Below are 12600 nucleotides of genomic sequence, written 5' to 3'. Positions count from 1 at the left end.
CGTTTTTCCTGGCCCGGTGGAGCGTGTCTCCTCTGGCTCACTTTTCCTGTTCTCAGAAACCCACGCACGACGTGGGCTCACGTGTGTGCTTGCCACAGCAGCGGAGGTAAAGACCGCCTCCCCAGCTCTCGAATCGCAAACGTTCCTGAATCTCCGGTGTTGAACGTGTTTTGCACGGTCACCACCTGTCCCCCAGACGGTGTTTTTCAGAAGTGCTCTGGGTTAAGGCGGAGATGAGCTGCATGGCCGGGCGGGCCCGTGCTCCGTGTGGTTCTACGTGTCCGTGAGCACGCGGGCAGCGTGTGCCCTGGGGCTGGCTGTGCACTCCGTCTTCTGCTGTGTCCACCTGGCGTGCTGGGCTCCTCCTCCCGGGGTGAAAGGTGGGGCCGGTCGGAGTCTGAGGAGGCCCAGGCTGAGGGAGCACGTGTGCGTCCTACCTGTCGCCACAGGCCACGCACACTGTCGCGGGGGTCTGTTTGCCGTGGAAACGACACGTGCGTGCCACTCAGGAGCCTGTGGCTTCTGGCTCAGCTGTGTGAGCCGCACGCAGTGAGGGTAGGAAAACAGTTCACGTTGGCCTGATTCAGTTTCGGTGTGAGCACGCGTCAGGAGCCCAGTAAGGAGCGCACAGCGTCCCCCGGGGACTACCCGCCTGCTGCACCCGCAGGGCCAGCTGCTCAGAAGGGTGCAGATGTCCCTGCTGGCTCGGCCTGGGGGCACGGCACCTGCCGGGTGCTGGCTGCGTTGTAAGCGAGAACGTCCGGGTGTCCACCTGTGCGTGGGGCCCGCGGGGCCTGGGAGGTTCTGCCGAGGGGGCCCCTGCAGGTCCCGGGACAGCACCACCGAGTGGCTTTCAACAGCGCGCGCGCGCACACACACACATACGTCGCCGGAGCACCCGGCCAGAGCCCAGCCTTTCCCAGCTCCTGGAGGGGCTGCGTCCTCTGTCTGGGTCCCTCCCTCCACACCTGCTTCCCGCCTCCATTCTCCCATCCCCCCTCCCTGAACTGTGGTGGCCACGTCCGGCCACGGGGCGATCCAGGGCCGTCCCCCCGTGTCCGGGCCGTACCGCAGTCTCAACTGCCGTTCCCAGGCCCTGGGGTGGCACGTGCCTGCCGCAGTCCTCCGGTGCCTCCTTGGCACCCCGCCTCCTCTTCTTCCACCCTTCTGTGTCCTGCCGTCCAGAGTGCCTTCTGTGCCCCACACTGCGGGGGAGCACTCCCTCCGTCTCTTCACACGGCACAGGGACAGTGGAGCAGGAGCGTGTGTGTGTTCTTGTACCCACCACCCAGGTGGGGCTCCCCCATGCCTCCTGGCTGCTCGTCCCCAGAAAGCATTTGGCGACCTTTGTGCCCATCGGCTCCTGGGCCTGTTCCCAGCCCCACCCAGAATCCCACGCTCGACTCTGGCTGCCTGGCTGCTTTGGTTCAGGATTCTCCCTGACCTTCATCCCAGCCGTGGCCGTGGCATTCGTTTGTCCCACGTAGTCTTTAGCAGACTGTGGACAGACGGCAGGGTTTGGCCCACTCTGGTATTGGGAGTGCGTGGGCGTGTCTTCTGTGGACACGGGGGTCCTGGCGAAGCAGAGCCGACGCCCCCGAGCCCCGTGCGGCACACCTGCCTTGCACCGAGTGCTGCCCTCTGGTGCCCACGAAGGGCGACCTTACCGAGGCCTGGGTTCGCATTTCCCAGGCAACAGATGGTGCCGAATGCCTTCTCATGTTCCTCCTGTCCATCTCCACACCTTTCTTGGATGAAGGGCCTGTTCTCTCTTTCCCTGTAATCCTGTTTCTAACCGCATTCGTGCCGCCCTGCTGGCCGGAGCGACCTCACATAAGGCCAGGAGTGCGCATCCCTGTTTTCTGCTCTGGAAAACCTCCTTTTGTGACCGCTGGAGCCTCTGGGCCCCGGGCTTCCTTGCTGGCTTTCACCGCTGCCTGCGTCTCTGCTGTGGTGAGAGTCCCACACGGGCATGCTCCTCTGGAAGTTCTGTTCCGTCTGTCTAAAGAATTTGTCCATCTGGCCTAAGTTGCTCATAACACCCTCTTGTGCTTCTAGCCTGTGGGGCCGTGTCTGCCCTCCGCCCCTGGGTGGTCGTGTCCCCACAGACTGGGTGGTGAGCCGCTGGATGACTAAGCGGGCAGGTGTGCCGCGGGAGTCACACGGGCGGCCCTCAGACCCCGCAGCTGGCGGTGGAGCCGGCGGGGGGTGGGGGGGGGGGGTCCTTCTAGAAAACTGTCGGCCTAAACGGCATTTGTTCCATCCTGGAGACGGAGGCTCGGATGCTGAGGCCGCAGGGCCGGCTCCTTCTGAAGCAGAGGGAGAGTCTGTTCCCGCCTCTCTCCTGGGCCGAGAGACGGCCACCGTCCTCCCCACGCGACGTTCTCCCTGAGTGTGTGTCTCCAGGTTTCCCAGTTTGATGAGGACGCAGTCACGTCAGGTCAAGGCCCACCATGAAGACCTCACCTGGGCCCGGCCGCCTGCAAAGACCCCGTTTCCAAACAAGGTCACACTCGTGGCCTTGGAGGTCAGGATGCCACCACGACCCTAACACCTTCTGACAAAAGCATTTGTATTTTTTTCTTAATTAATCTGCCTTTGTCAGTTTTATTGTTATGGGTTTTTCCAGAAAGAGTAAAAGCTTAGCTTTGCTTGTTCTTTATATTTTGTTTTCTCCTTCACAGATTTCTGCTCAGGTCTTTATTACGGGTTTCTCTGTATGTTTATTCGATGTATTTCAATACCCTCTTCCATACTTTTGGAGATGGTTAATTGGCTCATTAATTTTCAGCCTCTGTTTTTCTCAAACAAGACATTAAAATTGTGTTTTGGGAGTTTCTACTTCTGGACAGGGAGAGGCAGCAGGGTCCCATCCAAAAGGACGACAGTGGGAAAAAATATGTGAGGTGACTGTCCTGAAAACCTGGACATCAGACACGGAGGGCGGGGGGTGCGCCGGGGCCCCAGGTCTCCCTGCGAGAGATGGGGCTGGGAGTCTCGGGGGCCGAGGCGACCAGGGTGCTCAGCACCGGTGCTGGATGGGAGGGGGCTGCACGGGGCCCCCTGCTCGTGTGTGTATGTCAGGAAACGACAGCCACTGGCCAGGATCTGAAGGAATGATCCGTGCAGCTCGCACACGAACTGCAGTTGAATCAGCCAGGGCAGCAGCCTCACGAGTCAGGAGCACTCGCAGGGGTCCAGCCTCAGTACTTGGGGGGAAACCTAATCGCCAACTAAGCACTGCTTCTGTCCCACCAACAAAGTTTAAAGACAACATCTAAATGGATCAAGCTGTTTCCGAGGACTTAGTGTTTCCCAGTAAAAAGCTTAAAAATACCCTTCATCCAACAAGGTGAAATTCACAATGTCCGCGTCCGAATTACAGATCTATAAAGAAGCAAGAAAATGAATCCACAAGGAGAAAAGCCGGTCAACTGTAGCTGAACCAGATACGGAGACAAGGTTATTGAAGCAGTTGTTAAACAGATTCTACATGTCCAAGTAGCTAGCTGGGAGATTAAAGAATTTAAGTGGAAACAGGAAAATACATTGGGCAGGATCACTGGAAGATGAGGTCTTGCACAAGAAGAGATTAATGAGTTTTAAGACAGCAACTGTGTGAATGAAACAAAAGAGTGAGGAAAGACAAGAAAACAGCATCCGTAAACTGTGGGGGCACCTTGGGGGCTGCTGTGTATAAGCAGACCCCCCCCCAGCAAGGGAACAGGAGCTGGGGAGACATTTGAATAAATGATATCTGACAACCTGTCAGATTTGATTAAAAGATTCAACAAGCTTACCAAAAACCAAGCAAAAGAAACAGGAAGAAAACTAAAAACTGTGCCAGAGAAACAACATGCATGATATCCAGAGGAACAGCAAACAATACAGGAGATTTCTCACCAGAAACAATTCAAGTTAAAAGATATTTTTAAAATACTGAAAGGGAAAAAAACCTAACTGAATTCTTTACCCAATATAAGTAAATATAAAAATATATTTACTTAAAAATATATTTAAAAATTAAGGACTTTTACAGACAGAAGCTGGAACAGCAAATCTGTTCTATAAGAAGTGTTCAGGGGCACCTGGGTGGCTCAGTCGGTTAAGCGTCTGACTGGCTCAGGTCGTGATCTTGCAGTTTGTGGGTTCGAGCCCCGCGTCGGGTTCTGTGCGGACAGCTCAGAGCCTGGAGCCTGCTTCGGATTCTGTGTCTCCCTCTCTCTCTCTGCCCCTCCCCTGCTCTTGCTCTGTGTCTCTCAAAAATAAGTAAACATTAAACAAATTTTTTTAAGTGCTCAGAGGAGTCCTTCCAGCAGCAGATGGAACTCTGACCTGAGAAATAGTAACTATTGGGCAAATATAGGCACTTGTTTTCTTACTGCTTAAGTTGTTTTATTTATTTTAAAAAAAATTTTTTTTCAACGTTTATTTATTTTTGGGACAGAGAGAGACAGAGCATGAACGGGGGAGGGGCAGAGAGAGAGGGAGACACAGAATCGGAAACAGGCTCCAGGCTCTGAGCCATCAGCCCAGAGCCGACGCGGGGCTCGAACTCACGGACCACGAGATCGTGACCTGGCTGAAGTCGGACACTTAACCGACTGCGCCACCCAGGCGCCCCTGCTTAAGTTGTTTTAAAAGATAACAGGCCACTTGAAGCTGACATACAGACAATGTTCTGTGGAGTTCTCACACATGGAAGTGACATGTCTGCAACAGTCGCACGAGTGCAAGGAGGGCTGTGCACGGACACTCATGAGGTCTCACGCTGGATGTGAGGACTGATATGTTCTCGGGTAGATGAAGAGAAGTTAAACACGTTCTATAAACCCGACAGCAGCCTCTCAAATATACAGTTACTGCTATTAAGCCAAAAAAGGAGATAAAATCATCATTGAAAAGTACTCGATGCAAGAGAAGGCACAAAAAATATGAACAGAGGAACAAAGAACAGACGGGACAAACAGAAAAGCCAACAGCAGTGCAGATTTCAACCTGTCACAGCAATGCTCACAATAAATGTAAATGGTGCAAACACCCCAGTTAAAAGGCAGAGACTGCCAGACTGCATGAAGAAGTAAGGCCCAGTTGTGTGCTGCATATAAGCAAGCCACGCCTTGGAAATACAAGGACACAGACAGGTTCAAAATAGAACACTGAGAGAAGACCCACGATGTTAACACTCACAGAAGGGAAGCTGGGGTGACTGTATTAACATCAGGAAAGTAGATTTTAGAGGAAGAATATTACCAGGAAATAAAGTCTTTGCATCAAAATAAAGGTATAATAAGTTCATCAAGAGGACAAGATAATCCTGAACGTTTATGTGCCCAATAACAGAGCTTCAAAATATATGAAGCAACAGTTGTCAGAACTGCAGGGAGACATGGGCGACTTCAGTGTCTCTCGGTGATTGATGGGCCGATGCAGCAGGCACACAGCAGATACGCGAGAACACGGAGCAGTCGACCTGTGTGACCCACAGAGACGCACCACCCGGCACCAGAACACACACTCTCCTCAGGGGCACACAGGACAGTTACCAAAAAAGACTGTTCTGAGCCACGAAACAAGCCCAAAGAAGTGTAAATGGTTCCACTCAGACACATTCTGTTATGTTAGAGGCCAGAAACAGACCTCTGGGAAACCTCCAGATATTTGGAAATTAAATATCACACTCTGAGATAACCCGTGGATCAAGAAAGAACTCAAAAGGGAAATTGGTAGGTATTTTGAACTGAATGAAGGTAAAGGTTGTTATATTTTGACAGTGAGGTCAAAGTCCAGCTGAAGCTGCGTGTAAGGGGACACACCTTGTGCTAAAAACCTAGAACAGAGAAAAGGTTTCAGTGTTCTCAACTTCCACCTTGAAAAACTAAGAAAGCATGGGGTGCCTGGGTGGCTCGGTTGAGTGCCCAACTTCAGCTCAGCTCGTGATCTCACAGTTCATGAGTTTGAGCCCCGCATCGGGCTCTGTGCTGACAGCTCGGAGCCTGGAGCCTGCTTTGGGTTCTGTGTCTCCCTCTCTCTCTGCCCCTCCCCTGCTCATGTTCTGTCTCTCTCCTTCTCAAAAATAAATAAACATTAAAAAAATTTTTTTAAAGACACCAAAAAAGCAAATTAAACCCAAAGTAAGTCAAAAAATACAATAAATATCAATGAAACAGAAAAAGTAATTCCAAAAGTTAAACTCAAGCCTTGTTCTTGGAGAAGATGATACAGCTAATAAACCTGTAGCCAGGCCAAGCAGGAGAAAGGAAAGCACGCATTTTGATATCACATGTGAGGGAGATGGCCTCACTACAGAGGCCACACGTGTTTACAGAACAGTAACAGGATGGACAACTTTATTCCAATATGGCCAACGATCCGGACAGATGCACGGACCCCTTGAGACACACAAACCACCAAAGTTCGTGCAGGTAACCTGGGTAGCCCTCCATTTATTTAAAACATTGAATTTGTAGTGAAAATCTTCCCACGACGGAAGGACAAGATGGCTTCGTGGGTGGATTCCACTGAACGCTGAGGGAAGAAGTAATAACGCCACACAGAGTCTTCCAGAAAACTGAAGAGAATGGAGCGCCTCCCGTCTGGCCACACCCTCGTGTCAAAGACGTTGCCGGAAAAGAAAACTATGGACGGTGCCTGCCGAACACGTGACTCCAACCAACCACTGCACCCACCACCACTCCCGTCCCGCGTCACACTCGTGCGTCCGCATCCCTGCTCACATTGCCTTCCATCATCAAGGGCCATCCCTCTCGAAGTCCATTCTTGCCAGCAGAATCCTTCAAGGTTGGTTCAGACGAAAAGGTCCTAATGCCCCTCATCTTTAAAGGCCACGTGTTTCCGGGGTGCCCACCCCCACACTGTCGGTGGGTCCTCATCAGCCTGCAGTCACGCCGTGTTCCTCTGTCCATCCTGGCAGAGTATTCGTGTCTTCCTTCAACAATAGAGAAATCCCAGCCACTGTCTCCCCGAGAGCGCCCCTCCCCTCTTCCTGTTCTCTCCTTCCAGGACTGTGGTCTTTCCTTCCAGGACTGTGGTCTGTTCTGACCTCTTAATCGGTTGTTTCCTGTGTCCGGCCTCCTGCTCTCTGTGCGTCTTTCAGTCCTGTTTTCCACGTCGCTAAGTCTCTCTCCTTTGGTACCTGATTCTCCCTATTTAATCTTGTATTATTTGCTAACGCACATAATTCCAGACGTTCTATTTGACTCCCTTCAAGCCGCCTGGTCTGATTTCAGGGGCTGGCCCTGTACTCATGCTGTACCTTCCGCTGTCGTTCCCAGATGCAGAAAACAAGTCCCGCCACAATATGGACCCTTCCCAACAGCTGCAGAATTTGCGTATCTGGTTCTGCTGCTTTGTTGTTTGACCCTGCTCACCCTCAGTCATGCTTTGTCGTGCGCTTGGAGGGTTTTGATTGTGTGTTCACATGTGGCTGACGGCAGGAATCCTGAAACCCAAAATGTTGAAGACTCCTTCCAGGAGGAGCTGGAGCGTGGCCGTCCACATCTGCTGGGAGCCAGGGTCTCTGTGGACATGTGATGTGTGGGTCTTCCCGGGGCCTTGAGTCACACAGGTGGAGAGACCAGATAAGGTAGATTTCTGAAAATTACAGTAAAAAGTGTAGACTCTATTCCTGGAGCCACGAGCAGATGTTAACAAGGACAACCAGACATGCCGTGTTCTTATCTGCTCTTCGAAGTCGTTCTGGATGCCGTGAGGCTGGGGGGGGCGGTGGGGGGGGGTTGGTGAGCGAGATAGGAAGCCTGTTGCAGCCGACCAAGTAGGAGGTGAAGCAGGGGAGTCGAGGACGTCTGGACCAGTGGCTCTGATCGTTATCCTTCACGGCGGCAGAGCCGTGCCCCTTGTGACCACTGGGGTTCTCGGGGAACAGGCAGACGCCCGGGTCTGCTGCCCTCACCTCCTTCCCTGCTCCCTGTCGTTCCCCACCTCGTGCCGACGGCAACCAGCGGCCAGTCACTGGTTTGCCCCTTCCTCAGTGTCCAGGAAGTCAGCCTTGTCGCTGGGCCTTGCCCGCCAGGGAGCCGGGATGCGGCCGGCGGGGGCGGGGGGCGCGTGCTGTTCGCAACATGAGAGATTAAGGACATGATTCTGTAAGTAAATTCCACCTTCCAGCCTCCAAGTGGGTAATTTTATCTTACCATTTTCTTAAATTTCGACAAATAAGTTTTAAGAGTGCGGAAATCCAGAGCTGGGCACACAACAGGAACCGAGCTGTTTGCCAAGATACGAGAACCAGATACCTGCACTCGGAGGGATTTTAGCCCTAAGTGCTTTTTATTGGTTTTCCTCGGGCGGTTGAGGGCGGGAGAGGGAGTACACAAAGCGGTGGAAGTAGGTCAACGTGGATTAACGTCGCAGAGCAGCCAGGGGAGGGGGCGAGCGGCGTCTCCCGCTAAGGGGACGGGAAGCACGGCCCTTCTCCCGGGGAGCTGCCACCCGGCCTCCCGGCCCCAGGGGCCGCGTTTCCCGAGGCCCCCGCCCCAGCTCGCTGCCCCGCACCAGCCCCAGCCGCGCGCGCTGCGGACACGGGCCCTGCACTTGGAGAAGCTGGGTCTGTGTCTGGCTCCGCCCCGAGTGATGGGGGATTTGGGGAAGCCGCTGCCCCTGAACCTGTAGGAAAGGACGATGCTCGAGCACCCGCTTCCCAGGCTGCTCAGAGACAGCAGCGAATGTGCGAAAAGCTGCCAACAAGGCCCGTTGTCCCTCTGCGGCTCCTGCTCACCAGTAAGGGCAGCAACCCCATGGGGCGTGGCCTGGGCGACGCGGGCGCCAAGCAGACACCTTTTTACTCTGCTCACAGGGACCTGTCCCGCAGAACGGGGCACGGAAAATAAAACGGGGGCTGCTCTCAGCCCCAGGTCGGGGTAAGAGTAGCAGCAGGAACCAGGGGCTCCCTGGATCCAGAGAAGCTGGGAGACGGACAGACACCGAGGTTCCGGGGGCCACCCGCCACCTGGGCGACTGGAAACCGGCAGGGCTGGCCGGGCGGCCGCTGCTGCCCACGTGGGTGCTCCACGCTGCCAGGCACGCGGCCCGTGTCCTCTGCTCCGTCCCCGTTACGTGTTGGTTTGTTACGATTTCAAATCCACTTGTTTGTGACTTAAGCTGTCTTGATGTCAGGGTGAATTTCTTTACTCTGGGGAGGCTGATGGGGGGTGTTGTCTCAGACACCTGTTGCTGAGAAGCACTACGGTGCAGCTGTGGGTGGGGACGCAGAGATGGGGGCGTACGGAAGAGCGGCCCTGATGGGGGGGGACTTAGGGGGGCTCCCAGATCTGGCAAGGCCGGGCTCCGCCGGTCTAAACAGCTCGGCCGCGGCCAGGCGGCTGCCACCGCGGTGAAGCCGTGCAGCAGCCCAGAAGGGGTCCCCTTCCCGCCGACACAGCGCCCACCCCCGGCTGGCTCGGTCGACACCTCTGAGAACCCACTCGTAGAAAGGTGCACCCCAAGTGAGTCGGACACATTCCTTCCATCTCCCCCTTGCCTGGGACACTAGTGTGACGTGTGACCCATCTGCCATTGGCTTCAGTGTGCTGTTCCCGCGTTGTTTATTCAGAGACGTCATCGCACACACGGCCGGCTCGGGTGAGAACCCCCACAGCGAGCCTGTGTTAGATTCGTGGGAAGACAGTGACAGTCTCGAAGGGCGGTTTGCCTCAGACAAAAGAACCCTCTTCCCAGTGGGGACATGTGGCGGCTTTGGGTCCCTGGGGTGCCACACGGAGGTCCCGCTACACCGCCCACTTTGCTTCCGGAAAACACCCCCGAGCCCCAGGTCCCCAACCCTGCCCTCTGCGCCCCTCCCTTCAGCCCGTGTGGTTTGGACGGTGCTCCTCCCGTGACTCCTCCCCCGTGCTCCCTGAGCCGCGTTCCCTGCCCACGCCCAGGCGCCCCCGTGCCTCCCTGGAGGCCTGCGGACAGTCCACACCACCTCGGAGAGGCCCCCAGAAGAAACGGTGAGGGCAGCGAGTGCTGGCGAGAAGCCACAGCAGCGGAGCCCTCTGGGGGCCGGTGCCGCTGGGAACACTCAGCCCTGCAGACACAGTGGACGGTGGGACCCGACACGGCCCTCCCGGACCTTCATCCAGGAAGACGACGAGCTACGTGGTCAGGCACAAAACCCCGTCTGCGAACACGGACAGCAGCTCTATCCACAACAGCTCTGAGGCAGAGGGTCCCAGATGTCCTTCCAGGGGCACGCGGTCACGTTAACGTGCGTCCCCGGCACAGGACCGCGCTGCCCCCACAAGAATGGTGCTGAGTAGAAAGTCAGTCTCCATTTACATCTAATCCTCAAAACGACAGTTTGGCTGCAGAGCCGGCCGGCGGTTGGGGCTCGGGTGCCAGAGGGCGGGGGGGGGAAGCAGCGCGGTGCCCATGGAGCTGGTGGCACCGGTCCGCATGGTGACAGCAGCGCTGGTCACGCCCACGGGGCGGAGAGAGGACAGCGGGCTCTGTGCACGTGCCGCCCCAGGCTCGGCGTGCTGGCTCTGGCCGAGGGTCAGCTGGGTCCGGGAGATCATCCGTCGGGGCACCAGGACCAGCACCCGGAGCCACAGCCTTTTAACGGCTGTGTTCTCTGTCACGCTGAGCGTCGAGGCCACAGTGGGCCAAGGATGCCACGTCCTGTTCCGGACCCTGGGGATGTGGCCTTGCCTGGCACCAGGGACTCACAGCTGGCATTTCTCCAGGAGGGTCAGAGTCGGGGGCACGCAGGCTGAGGCAGAGGCTGGCATCACAGCAGCTTGGAGGGCGCGGCACGGAAGGCCCTTCCCGGGAGCAGGGACCAGCAGGGCTTGGATCGCACCGGCCCGTCTCTCGGACCCCATTTCTCTCTTGTGCTGCCTTCACGGACAGCCTCCACGAAGACGCCGCCTTGCGCTGTGTTCGTGTTGGCCGTGGCCTAACGGGCTGACACCTGCCGGGAGTTGGTGCGTATTTGCCTGGGAGGTAAGGGGGAGGGCACCCGGTGGGGGAGGGCGCCTGGCCAGCATGCCCCCCAGAAGCCCCCCCCCCCCCCGTCCCCCTGCAAGCCCCTCCCCGCACTGCCACCCAGAGCCGGCTCCCCTGCCGGGGCGGCCTGCCCACGCCAGCCCCCCAGGCCCTCAGCCCCGTGGCAGCCCACGAGCGTGCGGAGCAACTTGCTGCCTGCTGGGGAACCACGGACTGACCCTCCCCCCTCCCCCCTCCCCCCCAGGGCTCAGGTCAGGCCTCCCTTTGCTCAGACCACCCTCGTCACTTTCTGGAATCCCTCGTAGACCGGGGACAGACGGCCTATGGACACCCTGCAGCTCCTCCCCCAGCTCCCTGCACGCATTGTCAGCCGTCTCCTGACGTCAGCCTCTCTCGCACGTGCTGCGCCCCCCGTGCATGGGCTGGGGGGCCCTGCAACTCATGCACCGAACGGACAGCACGGCGGCATTCTGGGCTCCTGGCACAGACGCCACTCTGTTTAGAAACCTGGAGGGGGGAGCCGTGACGCCCACAGGCTGCCTCCCAGAAGGCCCCGCATGAGACCGTTGTACTTTATCTTAAGCCAACAGCACAACTTTCTCCTTGGAACACTGTTCAGGTTTAAGGCGCAGTGACTTAAGACCACCCACTTCTCAAGAGAGGTTAACCACACACTACGGCCAGGGGGAGTGTCCTGGAGAGGAGTGATTTCCATTCAAGCCTGGGGGCGTTTCCTCACCGTCAACACGGTATTGATCACGCCGGTGGTTTTCTGCCTCACTTTCTCCCAGCCTCCTTTTTCCTTTTTAAATATGTTTTCTGAAGTCTCTCCAGATGAACCAGAGTAACTTCGTTTTTGGAAAAGAACAAATTTCCCCCAGCAGTGCCAACCCTCCAGTGGCCGAAATGAGCAGTTCTCAAACAACCTTGAAGATTCCAGTGCTCCCTCCGCAGAATTCTAGAACAGCAGCACGTAATCCGAGTATTCCGCAGAAGGGCAGACTGCCCAGCGAGCCCAGTAACTATGCAAACCCTCTGCCCCCTCGGGGCCCAGAGGGGAGGCCTGTATAAATGCTACAGCCAGGAATAAAAGCAATTTCCCGACTCAGCTTCTTACATTATTAAAGGTTAACATTTGTTTGGCCATCCAGTGTTTGCCAAGCTCGGGCACGTCGTCCCCGTCAGCCTCCTGAGACCCAGAGGTTTGTCTGCTTCTTAGGGAGTCAAACTTGGACACGCGGTGGCACCTGGGTTCAGGTGAAATCCCATCTGGGGGTCTCCTCCGAAGTGCCTTGTTCAAGTGTCATGACCAGCATTGTCAAAACTGGCCCCCTGGTCTGGGTGGGGGGCGGTCAGTGTTGTGGGGAGTTTCTAGCTGGGCCGCACGGGGGGCTTCTGGCTCTTCCAGGGGCGCTGCAGGCTGCAGGCAGGTCCGTGACCTGCCGGCGGAGGCTCTGGGTCTGAAAGGAGCCTGCAGATGATGCCGCGGGGATCGTGGGCCTCCGATCTCTCCCCTTCCTGTCTGGACATGGTTTAGGAGGGAATTGATTTAGGTTTTTTGTTTACGGTGGGGCAACAGAAGCCTAAGAACCTGAAAAAGAAAGCCCACAG

At 56.3% G+C, this 12600-nt stretch overlaps 1 long non-coding RNA gene across 1 annotated transcript; it reads left to right on the top strand.

The window, feature by feature from the left end:
• The first annotated feature begins 9915 nt into the window (after window positions 1–9915).
• On the top strand, window positions 9916–12093 carry LOC147583975 (uncharacterized). The gene is made up of 2 exons (XR_015240295.1): window positions 9916–10986; window positions 11262–12093. It is a non-coding gene; the product is annotated as an uncharacterized LOC147583975 (long non-coding RNA).
• Window positions 12094–12600: the final 507 nt, after the last annotated feature.

This window comes from Puma concolor, chromosome A1, assembly GCF_028749965.1.
Source record: "Puma concolor isolate L17-30 chromosome A1, mPumCon1.1.hap2, whole genome shotgun sequence".
Taxonomy (NCBI): domain Eukaryota; kingdom Metazoa; phylum Chordata; class Mammalia; order Carnivora; family Felidae; genus Puma; species Puma concolor.
Note: the sequence above shows the minus strand (reverse complement) of the source record. Positions and strands in the feature narration are given on the sequence as shown.